General features: G+C 43.8%; 1 long non-coding RNA gene across 1 annotated transcript in view; it reads right to left on the reverse strand.

Annotated features, from left to right (window-relative positions):
- Window positions 1-2,402: 2,402 nt before the first annotated feature.
- The window catches only part of LOC119028107, a 172,173-nt gene continuing 152,489 nt past the window's right edge, over window positions 2,403-22,086 (reverse strand). Inside the window, exon 3 of the long non-coding RNA XR_005077603.1 lies at window positions 2,403-2,504. This is a non-coding gene — a long non-coding RNA (uncharacterized LOC119028107). The remainder of the gene's footprint in view (window positions 2,505-22,086) is intronic.

The following is a 22,086-nucleotide window of genomic DNA, read 5'->3' on the forward strand; positions in this document are numbered from 1 at the left end:
GGAAGCCATTATGAAAGTGCCTTAACCTGCATTCTTTCTAATGGCCAGCAGGGGGGCAAAGGAATTTGATTGTATGTAAGCTTACGAGAAAATGACTTCAAATTTGCTTCATCACCTCAGTTAAAGTGAAACTCTTGCCAAAACGCAGCCCAGGCTTTTTTTTTTTTTTTGTGAATGTATATGAGTCAAACCTTTGTGTAAAAGCATAATATCGATGAGAGGGGCACTTTTAAGATTTACCTCATTTTCATTGGGAGTGCTTGGGGCAAATGGCAATAACAATAACAAAATCAGTATTTTTAAAACAGTAAGAAGGCTCGACACAACATGAAACTTTGCTCGTAGTATCACCAGGGTCTCTACACATGAACACAAGCATTGAGAACATTGTTTGTGTACACAGAGTTTACTAAAAAGAGAGTTTTTGGACAACTCACGTTAGCAGCTGTTTCCTCAGCTAGCCGCCGTCCTGCCAGTGAGAAGTGTCGATCTCTGAAAGTGACATAACATGGAGGTGAGTTAAGGTGGACCGCTCCTAAAGCTTAGTTCCATATAAATGCACAGATAATTTGTTGTTCTCTTGTTAGCAAAAAACAATATTGACCATGAAGTTGAAAAAGGAGCCTCATATAAGAAACACTACTAAAACCAAAACCGGAAAAGTCACATAAGATATCGTGTGGATAGTTGTTGCCTGAAGACAATAGCAGTCCACCTTAACTCTTCTCCAGGTTATATCGTATTTGGAGATCGATACTTCTCGGCTGCCATGACACCGGCTAGCGGAACAAGCTACTGCTAAGGTGAGTTGTTCAACTCTCCTTTTAGTAAACTCTGTGTACACAATGTTTTCAATGCTTGAGCAAAGTGTCATGCTGTGTCGAGCCTTTCTTTTTTCTTGTTTTAATAGCGATTTTGATGCTATTGCTAATAATTTTAGCTTTTACACGAACGTTTGACTCATATACATTCACAAAAAAAAGCCTAAGTTTAACAGTTTCCCAATGAGTTTATGGTCTCAATAGCTGGTTTCAAATCTTCAATAATAGAATAATGTTCATTTTGGAAATTGTGGTCCCCATCTAGGGTAAAATGGACTATTAAGCAGGGTACGCCTTGGAATGTGGCTACCTTGTGATTGACAAGTCACTCCCTCAGACTTAAAAAAGGATAATAAGATCCACTCCAGCTCTAAATATGGTCACGCTCCAAAAATCCAAGACGGCGACAGCTGTAGTGTCAAACTCGAGGCTTCAAAGTAGTAGCCCACAAACGAGTGACGCAGGGTGAAGCATGTTCTAGTTTTTCCAGCGTTAGCATGCGTTGTTTTCTGTCCAGTGAGGCTTATTGCATGCATTTCGTTTTGGTTTCGACTGACTAAAATGGGTTTGATTATCAGTATTACCACAGAAATGCCACAGAGACCAAAAATCAGACCAAGCAGTTATGATCCAAAAGCTACAACTCGCTCCTCCTTTAATGTCAACTCACATTTCAAAAATCCTAACAAGTAGCAGCCTGTCTGAGGTTCCAGCCATTACAAAATCATGCTGTGCGGCCACACACTGTCAAACCAGAAAAAAAAACCTCATTCTAAATTCTAATAGAGTTCGAAAATGTTTCCAAAGATACTAAATGTGTCGGGCTGAATTACCAGGAAAAGAAGTATTAAATGATGCACCAGACAGCTAGAAAATGTGCTTCTGATGTTATGATGCAGCAATAAACAAGCTTTTTATGGATTAGATTTTTTGGGAGGAAAAACGGTAAGTTATGCTTATGTTGTTATGTTTCACATATGCGCGTATGTGCCTGTATACAAATAGAATATAACATGTGATAGAAATATCGGTTCATCTTGTGGATCAAGTGTTTTTTTTTTTTTTTGTCTACATACCCCATTTTGTGTGTGTGTGTGTGTGTGTGTGCGTGCATATTTTCAGTGTATGTGCCTGTGTGTCTGCAGTGTAAACTGAGGTTTAACCTGTTAAGGGAAGTTTCAGTGCAGTCTGGCCAATATCAGCTTCCCCCCCAAAGCCAAATGGAGGTTGGCTGGGGAGCCTGAGCCCGACAAACCAAAGCAGCCCAGAGTCCTAACATCATTACAGGGCTGAGAGAGGCAATAAAGCCAAGTCTTGGGAGATTACCTCTGCTACAGCCAGAGTACAAACCCATTGCTTTCTGGTTTGTGCGTGTGATCTTTTTGTCCGGTCTTGTACGACAACATGATAGATGATTTGGTCTCGGGGCAGCATGTGAACCCATCCTGGTTCCCATCACCTGCAGGACCCTCTGATATGTTTATATGTCACTGCTTATTGCGAGTGCGTGCTACAACCTTGGGACAAAAACAGAGGAGTTTTTACAAGAGCGACCACAGGCTTTAATTTCAGATTGTAACATGTCAGCGCGGATGTAGGCTGCCTCAGTACCAAGACGGAGCAGATGAAGGTATCGCTTAGCGGAACAAGACAGGGATGGATACCATCTGCAACCAGTTGCTCCTGGGGAAGAATGAGATTAATGATTTTTCAAACATGATGAATGGCTGAGATCAGTGATGACAGCCTTTGAGTGACAGGTTACAGGTGTACACCCTCCCAATTCCCAAAACTCTCAAACTCAAACTCCACGGGCGCGCCCCTCCTTTCTTCGGAGGAGGAAACAAGTGCGACAGGCGCTCTTGTCCGCCACCGCCTTTTTTCTCCAGCCAGCCGCGACGGCGTGGCCCCGCCTGAGGTTATTAGGCGCCGCGTGACCCCTGACCCCTTGTAATAAACACGGTTAGCCAGGTCTGTGAAGTCTGGCCGTCGGTAGTCACCAGCTGAATCCCTGGGACTTTGCTGCTTGTTTGCTGCACTCAGTCTTCGCCAAGCAGAGAAACAGTTAAGCTGTCACACATCAGAGAGGACAAGCAGCAGCCTTTTGTGCAACAGAGTACCAGTTGGCCTGATTGTTGAGAGGGAAAAAGGAAAATCAAAGGGTCTGCGAAAAACAGCTGCAGATGGGGTTAGGGTTACAAAATAAAGATGACGAGGACCAGGCCAGACTGTGGTCATTTGTGCAAGACTGACTGTCGAAGTTTACAGCCATTACCGAGAGGCTGCTATTCAAGTTTTGACAAGACGTCACCTTTCACTAAGTTTCGCCATCGACAACGCTTCTGATCTGGAGTGGCATCAAAACCGAGGCGACGACTGAGAACACACTGAAGCCTTATTAATGCAGCCTGTCATTTCAGTTATCGTCGCTCCTCAATGCAAACATTCCTGCCGTTTTGACTTCCTCGTCTGCCACTAAGTCTTAATGGAAGGTCTTGAAGATGAAATGAGTGGTGTGTTGCGTCCCTTTGTGTGTTTGTCCGTCCAGACATTCCGTTTTTTCCAACTAATTATTCCCCCCCCCCCCAAGTTATCTGCCACTTATTCTCCTGAATTGGCCTATAAAATGGCAGAAGATAGCGAAAAATGCCCGTCAGAGAAAGTAAGGCGACATCTTGAGATTGCTTATTTTTTTGGACCAACAGTGCAAAACTCAAAGACACTAAACATCGTCGCTTGAGGCAAATTTTACACCTGAGTTATCATTAATTAAGGTCTTGTTTTAAAATATGTGTGTGTGTATATATATATACACATATATATTACTTAAAAAAGCAGAGGCTTTTTTGGTTTACCTAAATTAAATCAGAAGTTTATTTATTTCTTGTGGACAGTAAAGCTGCAGTAACTTGTACTACGGATAAAAACAGATTTGAGATTTGTGGAGTGGTTAGTGGCGTTCACGTGGCTGCCGCACGCTCATGCCGCAGGTTAAAGAGAGCAGGGAGAAGTCTGGGGACTGGACAGATGAAGGGATCAGCTAAAAGTGTAAAAGCTGTTTTTATCCTACAACGGTCCTCTATACATGCCATACTTTTTTCCCTCTGAGTCGAAATGAAAGGCAGCAGCAGGGAGCACGCGAGGCTGAATCACGCCACTCTGTAAACTGACCTGACAGCGACTGATACCGCATCCTCTATTTCTTTTTCCCACAGAAGGTCCTCACTTTTCTTGCCTCTCGCTCTCTCTCTCTCTTTCTCTCTCTTCTTCTGTCTGAGGCCCTGCGGTGTGCCGAGGCTGCTCGGTAGCAGCTCTTTCAGAGAGTTTCTCATGAAGCAGATAATGCAGGATGTTAGCACCTTACACAAACACTCACACAATCACGTTGTGGATACTGAAAGGCAAGCAATAAGCGCATCCTCTAAACTATACGTACAACTTTTGCATCCAAGAGAGCCTGGTCCTCCCTCTTGCTTTCGTCCCCTTTACTTTGACGTCTCTCCGAGTGCATTTGTAATGACTAGCAGACAGTGAGTAATATTGCGGGGAATTACACAGAACTGTCCATTTCTCTTACGTGAGAATATAAACTTGTGGAAAGTAGGACGCCGGTGATCAGAAGTGCCCCCACCCACTCTTACAAAGAAAAAAAAACAAAAAAAAAACAGAGGCAGCGGTCACCTTGGATACAGTGAATCTTACCCTCCAATTTTCTTTTGCAATCGCACAAACACGTCGGGACACAGGCGCGCGCGCGCACACACACACACACCTGCAAACACAAACACACTCGAGCAGAGACAGGACTTGCTCCAACTCAAATATACTTTCTTTCTCTCTCTCTCACACACACACACACACACAAACACAAACACCCGCTGGGAGGCTTTACAGAGTGCCCGCCTCAATGTCCAACCTCGCTGTTGTGCAGAGCTCATGAAATCTGGCTGTCATGCGTCCGCTTGACAAGTATCCTTGACAAAGCAAATCCCAATCTATATGCAGCGTGGCAGGCGGGGACCTTGTCAAATGCTAATGCCAGGGACACTTTAGAGGTTGTTGCCCTCTGTGGCTATTTTTACAAAACTCCATATCTCTCTGGCATCCCTGCCTGTGGAGCAGTACTGGAGCGGGCCAGCTGGTGGCGGTGTCTGCACTCGCTTCATCAATCACTCCCCTTTCGCTTTCTCTCCCTCTGCCCTCTCCTCTTGTTATTCATTAAAGCGCCTCGGAATAATAAGTCCCCAAGAAACTGGGAACATGTGATGAAGTCGTAGTTAATAATGTATACGCCGCCCCCCCCGCCCGCCTCCACCCTCCTTTTCCTCCATCTTTTTTATCCCCACTTCTCCCTCTGCCTCTCTTCCTTAACTCTCTCCCCCATTCAGCCCCCTTCCAACCACACAACTGCGTGCTCTGCCACACTCAATGCGCCCGTGCCCTTGCGGTGAATGGGGGTAAACACGCATTAACATATTTATATCTTAAGCGCCCCCCCCAACCCAACCCCACATCCCCCAAAAAAAAAAAAAAATTGTGACAACAACGACGATGTAAATGGGCTCATTTGAAAAGCCTCGAGAACACAACTCCATTCACACTTCAACGCCGCTCCTTAATTATGCCGTCTTAATGTGTCGGTGAACCCTAACGCGCCCCGAGGTCTGCTGCAGGAATGGCCACTTGCAATGTTTCGGCTGTTGTGGTCGTGCACGCTGAAAATTAGCACAGACACTCGCGGTGAGTGCGAGTTCGTGTGCGTGCGAGGAGAGATTAAGGTGCTGTGATCTATCTGAGAAGCCCTTCTTTGCGATGCTCTCAGTGACGTAGCCGGCGGCGCTTTCGTGCGCTACATCTCCCGTTGACCCGCTGCACATTCAGAGCCTCGTGCAGATCCCATCTGATATCAAACTTCAAACAGATCAGGCTAACATAGGGGAGAGAATGTGTTCAATCCATCAAGGTGGTTTTATTTTCCTCCCCTCCCCTCCCCTCCCTCCCTTTTTATTCCCTCCATTTTCTCCATACGGAATCCGAACTGAATCCTAAAAACATCCAGGTATCATCAGCAGTCAGGCCCTGCAGTTTTGCAGGGGCAGACCTGGGGATTGTCCCCAGCGCCTGAGTCAGAATTCATACATACTTTGCTGATCTAATGCCGAATGTCGTTCATTCACTCACAGGCCTCAACCCCCCCAAACCCCCTCCCTGACGAGCAGGCCTTGAGGGAGATGCACTTTCAACGGCGCAAATGGGAACAACAGGGACGTCATTGTTCTGCATTGGCGGCTCAATTATTGAAGCGCAAGAATCGATACCGCAGCTCTGGAGTATTTTTTTTTTTTATAAGGAGCTGAGTAATGCATGCTGCTCATGACACTGTCACAGGAAATGGAGGATAATACTGTGTACACTGTGGAAAAAGCAGGCTCAGGAGAATCCAAATCGATTTAATTCAATTTGGGTCAGCCTGTCTTATTTCAGGGTGGGTTTTTTTTTTCACTTATATGCAAGAAAAAGAGAATCTGGACAAAGTCTCTCTTACACTCCCCCCCTTTTCCCCCCTCCCCTTTCTGCCTTTATTTGTCCAGAGAGAGAAATGACTTGGGTGACAGGATAGATTATTTCTTTTCGAAAATTGACTGTATCCTTCATGCTTCTCTCTCATTCTTTCTGTCTCTCATAAGCTCCAGATGCAAATGTGACTGTGTCCCTTCCCTATAAATAGCAGTCGCCAGAGGGTTTCTTCCAGGAGTCTACCGCACCAAAATAACCAGGGGAGGGGAGAGCGCGAGAGCAACACTGTGGCAATACAGCCATTCTCACATTCAGTCAAAATACTCCATCAGCATAGAGATAAGTAACGAGAGGAGAATGAAGAGAGAGAGAGAGAGAGAGAGAGAGAGAGAGAGAGAGAGAGAGAGAGAGAGAGAAAAGTTTTGAGCGATTCGTCAGCACGACGTGGAGCAGGCTCCTGATAGGTCGCCTGCCTGACGGTGCTCCGCTTGGATTGGCTGTTGCAGCGTGCCCCAGTTTGGTGCGTATCTTTCCCTCACGGTTGGAGACTTGAGTTTAATGAATCTCACAACTGTCCATGGTGTTGATAATAAGAACTTCACAATTAGCCTTTAAATGATGGTCTTGTGTATTGAAGTGTTATAAATACAGTGCCTCGCAGAATTATTGGCACCCTGATGAGCTAAAGAGGCTCCAAAAGAGAGGCAAATTTAGAAAATTGAGAATGCTGTATTCTTTTGTTCGGCTGTGATTGCTCTGTAAATTTGTTTTAATTTAGTTGTATTAGCACGACGAGGACATTTTTCACTCTGAAAATGTGTCAATTATTGCCTCAACACGCAGCGTTTGGATATACGGAGTGCCTCTGTCATGCCTCCACTGCAGTGCTGTTGAGTGTGTTTCAGTGGTTCTCAGGTAAACGGAGCAGGTCTGCCGTAAACTGTTCATGGCTGAATACAGAATGTCAACGAGGGAGAATGCGAACCGCCAAACAGCGGCTGTCTTACTGTGACCGAGATAGGAACAGAGGTGCTTTGTGTTCTCTGACTGGTTCTCTGTTGATCTTAAAGAGAACCACATTGTAACTGTATTTTGAATTGGAGCCTGAATGATACTGGAGCTCTGGGGCCAAAGCTGATAGTGGTAAAAAAAAAGAAAAAAAAGAAAACACAAGCAAAAGAAATTTCGTTGGTGGTATATTGGCCGACAAGCACATACACATACACATGCGCGTGCACACACACACACACACACACACACACACACACACACACACACACACACACACACACACACACACACACACACACACACACACACACCCTTAAATGTGGTTATCAAACAATTGTGACAATGTGAACTTAGTGTACTGACAAAATAAACTTCACAGGGATTCAGTCTGGGATGCAGTATGTTCTGTTAAACATAATGCAATTTTCATATTGCCGCATCTATCAAATAATATACACCGATATAAATCAATACCAATATACCTGTGATAGGCCAATATCGGCCAACTAATAAAAAGGTTGGGCTCTAATTTCAAAGCTGTTACAAACATTGCGGTAGTTTAATAGGTAATGCTCTCGTGTGTATCACATGATCGCCATATTTGGTAATGCAGATCAAATCAATAGCTGCAAAAGCTTAGAAGCAATAAAAATCTAAAGGCAAGACTAATCGTCAATTGGAGATCATCTACAGTATTTAATTTTCTTAGGTAAAATATGATAATTTGACGAAATGTGATTTGGTGTCAACAATACTGTAACATTCATGCCAATAAAGCTTTGATTTAGTTATGCATGATAAAGATATAGGAAAGAAAATTAATTATGAAAGAAAGAAAAAATGGTTGGGCATTTTTAATCTCGGCCATATTTTTGTTGACAAAATGTTTTTCTGTATCATCACGAGGACTAAAATAAAATCTAATTTTCTACATATCCTGACTAGCTAACTAAAAAAATGTGTTTATCTTTAAATGTCTTTTTTTGTCTTCCATATTAATAGATGCACTAGTTCAGGAAAAATATTTTTTACATACTGTTAATGACAAATCTTGACCAAATTCTGAATCCTTCCGGCTTTTGTGTATTTTTTAATGAAAAAATTAAAAGGTTGAAGGCACTACGTCTGAGTCTAAACAGTGCTAACGTGCGTTGCCAGTCAATTTTTTTTTAAACTTCCACAGTCTAACAAACCAAATGATTGTGTATTCTGCATGAATAAAATCCAGAGGGGCACCACTTCTACTGTCTTTCACCACTAATATTCATGATAATTAAACATCTAATCTTTGAGGAGACTTGAAAAATTAAATTCAACAGCACTCAAGTGAGAATTTTAAAGGAGATTCATTTGTTTTTTTTTTGTGCCTGAAGGTTGGAAGAACTGCGATGTAGACTGTTTGATATATATGTAAAAAAAAAAAAAAAAAAGGAAAGGAAAGAAAACTCTTGTGGAAAGATGAGTGACTGTGACACAAACCCTCTAAATACATACTCACTCTTTCTGATCTCCTTCCCTTTCATTCATTTCAGTGGCCTAACACAAACACAAACACACAAATATCACGCAGGTACACAGATGCACACACAGTCCTTGCCTCTCTGTCCTCATTAGGGAGGCTGTATTGTTTCACAGCTGATTGTGAGGACTGCACAAAGTGATCCTGATGAAGTCTTTATTTTCCATCCCAGCTAACTAATCAATTTCATATTCTCTTTTCCCCGCGTCCCCCCGTCTGTCTCACCCCACCTCTCTCTCTCTCTCTCTCTCTCTCTGTCTCTCCTCCCTAAAAGCCTGACACAGAGCCAGGAGTGAGACAAACACCCATGGAAATCATTTCAATAAAGACTGCCATCATATATCCGTGGTGCTAACACTGTGATAGCAGGATTCATAGCAATTCAATTAACTAAAAAGGAGCAGGATGATGGAAACGTCTCCGCCTGGTAATAGTCGCTTTACTCGCCAAGCTTTGTGTTGAAAAAAAAAACAAAAAACAAAAAAAAACAAAGACAAATGTGTGAGAAAACCCTGATTTTCAAGTGAAGCACAAGTTATTTATGAAAATATTCATGTGGTTTTAGTTTTGGGGGATCTCACAGGCATGTGATTGCATGGTTTTATTCATACATTCAAATCTGTTTTTAGAGTGCTTGAAAATAAAAATGAGCTAGGGTCACTTCCGTGGAATACAATTGAATGAATGAGGATGAAAAAACACAACACCCAAACGCACGCAAAAAGCAATTCTGCTCATGCAACCAGAACGCAGCCATGCACAGCCTAAACATTCACTATACAGCACAATCTAAATAAATGGCTGCCCCTTGTTATTTAATGTATTCACTCAACCTGAATTGCATTCCCTGTGAATGATATCACTGTTGAAAATGCATGAACACTTGTTCACAGGCCCCGACCTTTCAGAGCCTGCAGTGGCTCTTCCCTGAAGAGACTGTACTCCTGAATTGTTAAAGTCTGTCTGTCTCTCCCTGTCGACTATTCCCACAACAAGACGCGGGCATGAGACCCGTGTCGCCGTGGAGTCAAGCCGCCTGAGTCCTGAGACAATGGCCCCCTAATCCAGTGGTGTTTTCAAAGCAAGATGAAGGGGCAATGGAGTGCACACAAGTGCAGATTTTAGTGGAGCAGCTAAGCAATGGTAAAATATTTGGAGCCAGCAGAGCACGGATTTAGCCTCTGAAACAGCACGCTCCACTCCACTAGGCGCCATTTTTTGGGGTGTCTGAATACAAGAAGAAAACTGACTTTTGTCAAATTGGGTTTGCGCTCAGTTCAAATACTTTGCCTGTCGGGGAGGAAAAATCTACACAATAGTGATACTGAAGGTACTGGAGGTGTTGATGAGACCTCCTTCTTCTATAAATATAGGAAAATTATGTGAGCAAAACACAAAACTATACTGTGATTGCAACATTGACACATTCAAATACCACCTATTTATTTATACATCTAAAAATACTGAGAACGACGCATTTTTAAAATTATTTCTTTCTGCTTTGCATTTACTCTTTTAAAATCCTGCAACCTCTGAGCCACAGCATTATAACAACATAATAATACTAATAATTATAAATATAAATATAATAATAGTAATAATATTTATTTCTATAATATCTTGCTTGTTTTTTCTTTATTTCGCAGGGGAACAAAACTAAATGGATGTTGAAAACCCACTTTGCCCACAGAGGCTGCTCCGTGCTCGCTACCTGCCATTTGCAGGCCTCTGAAGCTCCATTAGTTGGCTTGGTGAGCTCCAGCAATGGAGCCTCGCAGGACAGCAAATAACAGCTCGGCTGAAGGCTCTTTGAGAATGACCGATTGTACATTTGCGGGAGAGGGAGCTCATCGCCGAGGGAAAAAAAAAAAAAAAAAAGAATTCCATTGTGAGTGTCAACATTCATCGAAACTGAGGCTCATTCTTTTCCCCTTTTTGACTTCTGCGCCATATTTGCAAGTGATGAAAATGAGATTGTGAACTCCAAAGGATATTTCTGTTGAGGGGGGGTGGGCGATATTTATCTCTTTGGGTCTGTTTACCTTTTTCACCAGCAGGAATATTAACAGGAATCTAACATTTAGTGCAGCAGTAATCCCAGTGATTAAGACCTGCTGACAGTTGAAGGTAAAGTTTATTGTTACTCTGGGACCTGGGGTGCGCTGCCATATTAAAAACTGGCTCTGCATGCAGAGCTGGCCGTGAAAGCAGACACAAGAGACGAGGCGAGATCAAAGGGCTGCCCAGTGAGGATCTCACCACTACAGTGGTGCTGTTCAGCTGGGGAATGTGTGTGTGTGTGTGTGTGTGTGTGTGTGTGTGTGTGCGTATCCGTACTGTAATATAGCATCACTTAGAAACAAAATAGCTCTGTGTAAGCATACTTGGTAATGTAGAGGGAAATGAAGATGTAGATAGAACGAGACCTTCCGTCGGTCGTATCAAGTCATCACAACCAAGATACATAAATACTTAACATATAAAAATAAAATAAAAGAAGAACCCCTAAAAAAGCTTGTTACTATCATGACCTTCAGTACCTTCATAACGGGATATTCTATGTTAATTTTTTGCTGTTCAGCTGTGCTCTTATGTCATGTTTAATTGGTGAATGAACTACATATAGTATGAAAATAAATTAAAAGCTAGCGTCAATTTATTTATTTATCAAGTCCATTCATTCCTGTGCATGCTGTAGAAAAAACGAAAACTGACCGGGGCTGACCTTCATATTGGTCAAGGTAAAACACACGCACACTAAAGTCATAATGCAACAAAGCAAAACAAGAAAAGAAGAGAGGAAACGGCTGGTTGGAGGGCACAAAAACAGGACCCACGCTGCCACACAGTACGTTACCAGTTGCACTAGTTTTTAAGAAGGCACAGGATCCATTTTTGTGACTCTCGCGCCCGGTGTCCAATCAGATGCTCAGGTTGGAAGATGAAAATGCCACTTTTCCTGCAGGCAGCCCCAGGCATGTCATTAGGAGAGGAATTTGATGCCCCGTGCAAGCGCTTGGAACTATCAAGTGCAGTAAAAGTGAAAACTCATCAGTTTTTCTCCAAATTTCACCATGTCCTTGACTCAAGTGTTCGTGAGAGAGAGAGCGAGAGAGAGAGAGAGGGCCTATAGGATTAGGCCTTTAGGTGTCACTGTACTTTCAAGAATCCGTCCTGCCCCCCTCGCACAAACACGAGCACTCACACACTGTAACAAAATGGTGTCACGTCGGGCCATCTATTGTTCAAGATCGCTGGGTCTGGCTTTCAGTCTGTCGTGGCAACACAGAGAGGGCCCTGTGCTCCACTGAGTTCCCCTCTGCAGGGACGGGTGATTAATGGCCGAAGCAACAGCTTTGGAGTTGCTCACAAAATCAAATTTCTCACAGAGACGTCAATCCTGACCCCAACTTTGACTGCCATCGAGCTTTCTTGAACCCAGTTGTTTTATTTGCCCCAAACTTCAGACTCGTCTACTCTCTTTTTTTTTTTTTTTTTTTCAAACAGCAAATGTTCCAGATCTCCGCGACCGCAACAAAACTGCACAAGCGCAAGTAGGTTTATAAGGTGTAATTGCAACAAATTATACCGCCGTTTGGTTGTAATATACCTTGTAATTCCACTCTCGCAGAGTAAAATGCCTTTCTGAAAAAAAAAAAAAAAAAGCGAAGGGGAAAGCGGAAAAAACAAGAGATGAAAAGAGGCTTTTTAAAGTCTCAACATTACACATTCAACACTGCGAGAACAAAGCGGTGCCATAAATACATCCATATGCTCTCTGTTTGTGGCTACACATATTTCTATTCAAGGAAAAACATGCGGTTTTATGCTGAAAGACTTACTATTCAGAAAATAACCTTTGTAGATGAGAAGATTTGAAACAGTTTTTCTTCCCTCCCTTCCTCCCTCCTTCTCCCTTTTGCTGTGCTTCCTCTCTCTCTCTCTCTCTCTCTCTCTCCCTCTCTCTCGCTGTCTCTCTCTCTCTCTCCCAGCATGATTTTACTGCTGTATCACCCCAGATAGAGATCTGCCATCTATGCTGCGTTCAAGACTAATCAGCCCTAGCATTGTTATGTTGTTAATATTCAGACAACCCTCTGCCAAAAAAAGAAAACCGACAGGCATAATCACAGGGCCCGAGCAAGAGGAAAAAAAAACGACAAACACAGCCCCAAAGACTACAAATACCGTCCGTAAACACATGCTAATAAACACAACGCTGACTGTTTTGAGTCAGTGATCTGGGGGGGTGAAAGGCAGACCTAGTTAAATGAGGTCTCTCTTTCTAAAAAAAAAAAAAAAAAAGAAAGAAAAAAATGTGTGTATTTATTCATCGGAGCTGCTCACGTCGAGGAAATGACACCTAGAGCGGGTGCTGTTGTCATGGTGTCCTTCTCACCTCGTTAGGATTTGTACGGGCCACCCTTTGTGCTGCTGAGAGCAGCCTGTGAAAGCTGCGAATGGAGCTAAAGCACCCGTAGGAGTCTCACCGGGGAGCATTAAAAATATAACGAGGGGTAACCAGTTCTGGGCAAGATGGACGTGCGCTGTCCGACATGCTTGATGAAAAAAAAAACAAAACAAAACAAAAAAACCCAAAAGCAAATCTCACGGAAACTGTACTGCAAGCAGCTCTGTGTCTACCCCAAAACATGATAATTACATGAATGAACGTTTCCTTGCATTTCCCCCACCCCTTGACTTTTTCATCCTCCCAACCTGCTTTTTTTTTTTTTTGCATCACCATTGCAATGTTTTCTTTATCACAGAAAAAGCCAATGTTGTTTTGGGACAGACGGCTCTGCCTGCTGAGCTGAAACGAACACTTCTGACAAGATTTCGGGTAAAGTAAGGACAGTTTTTCTGCTTGGGATTTCACTACAATCCTTGAAAAAACATGCAAAAAAGATGGTAAGGCAACGAGCAGAAACAGCGTATTTTTTTCTCCCTTTGCCTCCTCTCTCTCCCTCCCTCCTTTTCCCCCAAATGCTTTTCTTCTTCCTCTTCTTCTTCTTCTTCTCCTTTTTCTTCTTCTTCTTCTTCTTCTTCTTCTTTTTTCTCTTTCTACTTTATGCCTCTGTTGGAAATTAGCTGGAAGACAAAGAAGCCATGTGTTGTGACATGGCATGCATGCTGTACCGGTGTGGTTGGGATTTCCGGTGCACGACCTTCCAGGCATGGCTGCACAGGTAATTAAAACTCATTTGGATTCTTTCTACATCTCTGCTGACAGGGCTGTTTGGGGCGAGACTTTAGGGGACAAAGGTAGCTTGGCACATTTTTATGGGGTACGAGGCTGATATGACTCCAACTGAGCATGTGTGGGAGAGAGGGAGGGAAGGAAGTGACAAAGAATACGGATGTTGAATGAGGCGGATGTGTGTGTGTGTGTGTGTGTGTGTGTGTGTGTGTGTGTGTGTGTGTGTGTGTGTATAGAGTAGTCAGGAGAGTTTAGGGGGCAGTGTGTTTAAGTAGAGATAGGCAGCAGCCTGTACAGGAGGCTTTGTGACCTACATTGAGGTGGGAAGAGGTGATAAACAGAGGTAGGAGTAGCGAGAGACAGGCCAGGCATAGGAGAGCGAGGAAGGGAATTAAAAAGAGAGAAAGAAGTTGGTGATAAAGACGCGAGCGACGGAGGTGAAAGAAAGAATGAAGGATGGAGGGAGGGAAGGAGGGAGGGAGGTAGGCAGGGGGAGAGGAGAATATCCTAAAGAAAGAAAGAAAAAAAAAGGAAGCGGGCGAAAAAAGTGTTGGGTTTCAAATCCAGCGCTCCCGACAGTGGCACGCCAGATGACCTTGGGCATGTCACGCCGCCATCTGTTCCCTCTGTCTGCCCTGTCAACATACCTCTAACTCCAGTTAAAACATGACATTCCGGCTTCCTTACACACTGAGGGGCAGCCGTCGTCACCCCGAGCGAGCGAGATAGAGAGACGCAGACAGCTCGAGAGAGAGAGAGAGAGGAGAGAGAGAGAGAGAGAGGAGAGAGAGAGAGAGAGAGAGAGAGAGAGGGAGAATCCGGGGAGGAATCACGAGACGGACGGGAGAGGAGAGATACAGTACGGGCACGGAAGGGAGTGACCTTTTCCTCCAACAGCCTATCTTTATGAGCTGATATTGTTATCAATGTATTACTCCCTGGATGGCCACTAGAGCTACAATAACGCCATTGAACAGACAGTCCATCATCATAGGACAAAGAGGGGTGCTAACGCTGACATCCTATGGGGCATTGGGTTGCAACTGATTGCACTCATAAATGAGCATGGCTCTCATAAAATCATGTGGTAACTGCTTAGCGGTGCACAGGGTGATGGCTTTTGTTATCAACAGCAGCTCGAGTACCACGCGAGGCCGCCTGTTTGCTGTGGCGTCCGGCTCGTGTCTTCAGATGTGGAGTTAGTCATGCATCCGTTGAAATGTGTTATTGCAACGCGGAGGGGAAGCGGTCGAATTATTTATTTTTTTTTCCAATTCTTGTTTGCATTTATTTCGATATGAGAATTTTCTGGAATTTTCTCCTCGTTGACTTCTATTTCCTTTGCTGCCTTCTGTGGGATTAGCATGTTTTCTGAAAGGGAGTGGGTCAGTGCCGTGCGCTCATTTTTTATTAAAATGCATTCTGGCAGCTGGAAAAGGACAGAGCTCTGATGGGTTTCGATCTTAGCAGGGCAGCGGGCTCCCAAAGCGGCGGTCGAACACCACGTAACTGTCCCATGACACGTGTTTATCGCCTTTTATATGTGGCAATAAATACTCCTTAATTGTTAATGACGTGGGCCGGGTGTGTGCACGGAGAAACCTGCCAGAACATGAAAAATGCTGTGCAGCAAATTTAGAAATAAACAAAAAGTAAATACGGAGGAATATCAAGGGAGATTTCAGGACTCTGATGTTTCTCTTCTGCCTTTGGATAACGCCTCGTGCATAAAAATGAGCATTCACTGCAATCCCCTACAGCTCAACAGTGGTTCATGTTCCCAAATATTGATTGAGCCATCTTAGGCCAGGAGTATGGGAAATATGAATTGGGTTGCATTCCTTTCCAAGATATAAAAAAAAAACCCTGCACCGATAGCTTTTTTTTTTCTCAGTTCCTAATACTCACCAATTACGAGTCCGTTTTGATGAGCCAATATTGGCCGTCTTCCCATGCCCTTAAGCAAACTTTTCATGGCTGTGGAGTGATGGAGGGATTTAGATTTTGATGACGGTTAATCGGGGCCGTGATCTACAGAAATGTGCTCCCCTACCCCAAATACATTTTAGAAATTGGTCAAGAGACCGAGAGGAACTCAGGGATCAAGCTGCTTAATGTATTGACGGTATTAGTCCTGAGTCTGTTAGATTATGTCGCCTGTGGCTGGGTTTGGGTGAGAGGCACTCGCCCATTAACTTCACACAGGTGATTTTTTTTTTCCTTTTGTGAGTGTGGAAGGAAGGTGGGGTGTATTCAAAGCAGCCCTCCTTAATGACCACTCTGCAATGAATATGGAGTGTGTTTGGACTACTACCTTTCTTTGGGGGATTCAAAAGCGAGCCGGAGAGGGGAAGTGAGCTTAGAAGAGGAAGACAGAAACCTGCTATTTGGGTCAAAACCTCTTTTCTGGAAAAAAATCAGAAAAATAATCCCTTCTACCACCAGCTACTTAAATCATTATCGAGCTCTTTTCAGGGGGCAACGGCTCTTACTTCCACCCTTAATGTATTCTCTTTCAGTTCCTGAGCAAACCATCCCCTCTTCACTTGCTGCTGCCAAGTGCGGTGAGGTGACGCGCTGACGTTACAGAACAACCCGACGGAAAGCATCGTGGGATGTGTGCCAATAACCAGAAAGATAATGACACCTGTGAGGAAATTCCCCAGCAATTATGAATGGAATAATTACATTTTAAGCTGCAGTCTTAAAAAAAAAAATAACACTCTCTGTAGCTTTCACATTTCCCCTCACATAACCTCACTCGCCCTGCCAAACAACAGCATGCTTTTCCTCGCAGTCCTGACACTCTGGGGGATTAGGGGAGGTAATTCTACAAAGACCGTGCCTCGCGCTCTCCTCCTCATCCTTCACTGACTGATCTGTAAGGGAAGCAGGACCCTGACCCACTCCTGACTTGGGGAAATTGCTGTGAACTCTCTGCGCTTTTGGGAGGAAGCCAGACCTGGCACATTATGCACCGGGGTCCTGTGGTAGACTCTTGTGACCCCAAGGACCTTTAGCTGGCCTGCCCCCCCTTTGGCCATTTATTCACACACACACACACATGCAGCTCCTGCTTGGATGGATTGGGTTACCCCTCAGTAGCCTCTGCTTTGCATCCTCTCTCCCCCATTTTCATCCCGGGAGCCAAGGAATGCCCCCGTCATTAACACCAGCAGTGCGCCTGTGCTGGCAGCTAAAAGGTCCACATTCATGAGAGCCATCCTGGAAACCAGATGTGCTCGCGCTGTGAGAATACGTGTGTATTTGTGTACGTGTATACGCGGTGGCTGGAGTGAAATTGTTCAGGAGAGGCAGATCTGGCCATGTGTGTGCGCCTGAGGCTCCAGGGCACGAGCGGTGCACAGGTCACCAAAGAAAAAGTGGAGCTGGTACAGGAGGATCACACACACCTACACACTCTTGGGAAAATGGCAATGTGCATTTAGCATTTTAACTGACTAATGGGAACCTCCCAAAAAGGGTTGCGGACTGAATGACCTGGCGTCACGTTGAAAAATATATTTCCCCACACTCTCAGGAGGTTTCAAGACTTGCAGATGTATTCTAGGTTTCATTTGCCAAAGTTTTGAGGTGTCACCCGCTGAGAAACCCACTAGAAAACAGCCTGCAAATGAAATCTGTCGACAGCAAGGCCTGTGGATTATATGAGGCAACCAGGACATTGTTTCTGCAAGGACACTTTGTTGATTTGATTTTTAAATATTTCAACAGGGTGGCGGCAGAAGTCTAAGCAGAACATATCTCAAAACCTCAGCAAATTAATCCAAGACTGTCTGCATGGACTGATGATAGTGGGGAAATATCTTTCTTGGGATTTTAGTGAACAACCCTTTTTGATTTGTCGCAAATCAGCAAACACCCATGCTGAAACTATGACTGGGTATGAATTAAAAAATCTAACACTGCTAGTGTTTGGTTTACCCCCCCCCCCCCCCGGGTCTGTAATATTTATAATTTTCAACCAATATGATTTCCCTAAATTTAGTCTGTGGGAGTCCACGAGGTAATCTTCACTGACTAAATATCATACCTGGGAAATACAGCTGAACGTTAGTTATTAAACACACCATAGGACGCCGTGAAATACTGTCAACAGCTCTAATTAGGGAGTTTTAATTCTTGTCTTTAATTCACTTTTCCCACACAAATCCAAGTCTGAAGATAGGAAACGCTGCCAACTAATCTTTGCCACCCACAGAAAAACAACACCGCTGCCAGAACTAAAACAAAATGAAAATACATTGAATACGTTTCAGAGAGTCAATTATTTCCTTCCAGTGAGAGCCCTGCTAACACTGGGCAGGACTGTACCATTTTGAAGTGGCAATCCATTTTGGCTAAGTGATGTCATGCAGCCTGTCACGTTAGTCTGTGTGAAGCAGTGGGCCTATTCCTCATCTCAGCTGCCGCTCGCTCATGGTGGGGACAAACGACATTTCCCTCTCATTTGGAAGGAATAACGGGGCCAGAAACTGCGCTGGCAGCCAAACAGAATATGTGCCCAGAGCCACACACAACCAAGGACGCCAGCAAGTCTTTGTTTGTTTTTGGGGTTTTTTTTCCCCTTTCCTTTCCTTTCCTTTCTTTTTTATTTTTTTTTTTAGTAATACTAAAAAGAGCTGTGTAGACATGCTCTGATATTACTAAGGTTATTTCACATTTTGAGCTGCTCTTAGTAGTTTCGGGCTGGCCACGTGCAGGGCAGTTGTTTCTACTGAACACCACAGTAGCAAAAAAAAAAAAACAGTAGCAGTGACTTTGGTTGGGGAATAGCAAGCCCCCCATTTAGGTCACTACAGTCACATATATATTCCCTCTATTCCAGTTTTCATGACCTGCGAAATCCTTACGCCAGAGACAGCTTCATTATTAGCGGGCCTTGCGCGGAGCTCAATGGCAGGATATTGCATAGAGAAGCATATAACAGCCGAGCAATTTGAGTTGGGCAGCTGGGCATGCAGGTATTGTAATTTTAATTCCTTTCTCAATTCCCACGTCCCCATACAGTGGGCTGTTGTTCTTCTCAAACGAGTTTGAGACATTTCATTTCTCTGGAATTGCTCCGTATGCTGTAGCAGGGACATTTTGCATAGCGTATTGCTCAAATTATGAAGCACTTTACATACTTTCTCGCATGCCTTCCACAAAACTGTCAAACTTACAGTGTCACATGTGGACAGTGAGAATAAAATAAATAAGATAAGATAGGCTTTGTTGACCCCGAGGGGAAATCTTGCCTGGGCAATGGTGCATCATACAGCTACAATAAGCTTAACTATACGTAACTGACAAGACAGTACAGCGGTTTTCAAGATAATGGTGCCCGACACACAATAAGAACTTACACACGCTAAAATAAACAAATGCAAAATCGTGCCACATGCCCTGAGAGGTTAAAAGAACAGGAAAAAGTATTTAAGAATGAGGCAGTCATCGTGGAAAATCAAACACATACCAGAAGAGTTTTTTCTGAAGCATAATCACAAGACAGCCAAAAATTTACCACAATAAACTCAACATATTCTAAGAAGTCTGAAGCGAATTGTGAGCATTTTCTTTTTCTTTTTTTTAAAAAATCTTGAGTATAATTCAAATACATGATAGCTTCTGCTTCCATCGCCACATCTGCGGAGTAAAATGCCTCCCTGTTATCCACCATCTAAATGGCCATTAGCTGGACTAACCCAATTAGCGGAACAAGATCTAACATAGCCTTCCTGTCCTTCCATCACAGGAAACAGTAGAGGTTTGCTGCATTCTGATCAAATGTATGGTGATTAATGACTGCGCTCTCACTATGTTGACAGGCTGTAACAGCTCCAGAAATTCAGCCCCACATTGGCGCTACACATATTTGTCTGCATAACTGACACTTGAATGAATAAATTGGGCTATAGCTCCATCACCGGCCTGACTACCTGTACCCAAATTTTTTTCCCCAGATGAACAACAGGAGTGAGATGCTGTCAGGCTCATGTTCCCGCGTTGACATGCCACATCTGTGCATCGGGAATAATGACCAGGCTAAAAATATTAGAAAACTCTGCAGCAAATTGCTTAAAGGTCGTTTTAATTATACGGATGGGCTGTCGAGCAGTCACGCTTGACAGGAAATAGAAACAAATGATGTAATGCCCGAATGAGGAAGGGGGCGTCGATAGCTTGGTGGGCGCCGCCACAGGAAGCTCCGGAGCGAGATGAAAAAGTATGAAAAAAAAAAAAAAAAAGAAAACATACAAAAATTGACCTACATCAGTGTGGAACGTTTTTTTTTTTTTTCTTTTTTTTCCTCACTCACTTGCTCCAGAAAACAGAAAAGGCCACAAGTTCTGACAGAGTTGTTCAAATTCGAGGCAAGTGGGTGAAATGGATTAAATGCCCAGCTGGAGAGCATGTCTGTGTATGTGGGTCATTTTCTCGGCCTCAAACATGTTTTATTTACACTTCTCTCTGCTCATGATACTGGGTGTTTCCACGAGCGAGAATACATGAGCTCATGAACATCACTTCAGTGGTCGTGTCATGTATTTTCTAAAGATAGCAGGTTGAATTGCGTTAACAACCCCTGTAGAGGTACAGTAAATCCTTATGGACAAATGAATGATGTCGACGATGAGGCCGAAAGCAGGGGAAAACCTCGACAGAAAGAAGATTAAAAACAAAAAAAAGACAAAAAAAGACCAGAGCAAACACAACGAGATCGAGAGAAACAGATGAACAGACGAGGAGGGGGGAGGCAGGAAGAGAGAAAGAGAGAGAGAGAAAAAAAAGCTCTCTCTGCCTGTGAGGTGTATTTAAATGATCCCCATTTGAACAAAAAAAAAGAAGAAGAAGAAAAGTTCGAGGCACTTATCAAGCCATAAATCTCCGGCCCAGGAATTAAAAAAAGTAAAAGAGAAATAACAAACACCAAACGTCATGCTGCTTTGAATGTCTGCCGTCTTTCCCCCACACCGCAGGAGTTCAAAAGAATAATAACTTTGCCCTCACTCATCACCGCCCAGAGAAGCGTTAGGGCAGCTCGTAATATTGTTTTTTTTTTTTTTCCCTTCTCCTTTTTTTTTTTTTTTTTTAATTAGTAAGTCTAATCTGATCATTAAGGGCAGCAGAAAATCAGCATAGCTGTAGTACAACTGTGAACAGGGCTAGTAATTGAAGTGACGGCGGAGTCGTAGTTGGAACGCTCACATCTGTCTGATGACACTTTGTGCCATCGCTACCAGATTACGTGCTGTGACCAGAAGGCAAAAGGGACGTTTACTGAGAGGCAGTGTGTGGGAGGGGGAAGTACATGAAAAAAAAAAAAAGAAAAAAAAAAAGTCTGACAGAGTGTGTGAGAGCGTTCAGGATCGATATGTTTTGTTCTACATGTGTGCTGTAGGTTAACATTCCGCAAGTGGGGTTAAAGCCCTCTGCCGTCAGCTGCCCCGAACAAATCCCGAATCCTTACTGTATAGAAATATCAAAACAGGTGAAGATCGAAAAAAACAGAAAGGGGGTTGAGTCCAGCTACAAGAGGGTTAAGAGACAGCGAGAGCCAGAAGGGAAGAGGATGGAGGCAAAGCGGTGGAGTGGTACTGTAAGGCCGCTGATGGAGAACAGATGGAAGGAGCAGGGGGTTGTGATTAGTGCTACATGGGGACTGGGCCTCCGCAGTGCTTAGTGTCTAGTGGTGGTTGGCCCTGAGGCGGCGGCGTCCACAGCACTCATTCCCCTCCCATGGTACTACCGTCACTGGCCAGAGAATCCCAGCATGCCTGCCCGCTCTTCCATCCACTCAGCGCTGTGCAACACCGAGACCATTTCTCAACATTCTCGCTCTGGCACAAACAAGACGTCCCGTTGGCATCAAAGTGTCCCTGAAGGAATTACACGCTTGGTCTCATCGTTTACATCTCCTCTACGCTGGATGAGTCTGAGATTTACTCAGAGATTGTGTTTATTATGATGCTTGCGCGCATGTCACATTATTGCCACAGATATTGCCTTTGTTT

Source organism: Acanthopagrus latus, chromosome 11, assembly GCF_904848185.1.
Source record: "Acanthopagrus latus isolate v.2019 chromosome 11, fAcaLat1.1, whole genome shotgun sequence".
In the NCBI taxonomy this organism is placed as follows: Eukaryota; Metazoa; Chordata; class Actinopteri; order Spariformes; family Sparidae; genus Acanthopagrus; species Acanthopagrus latus.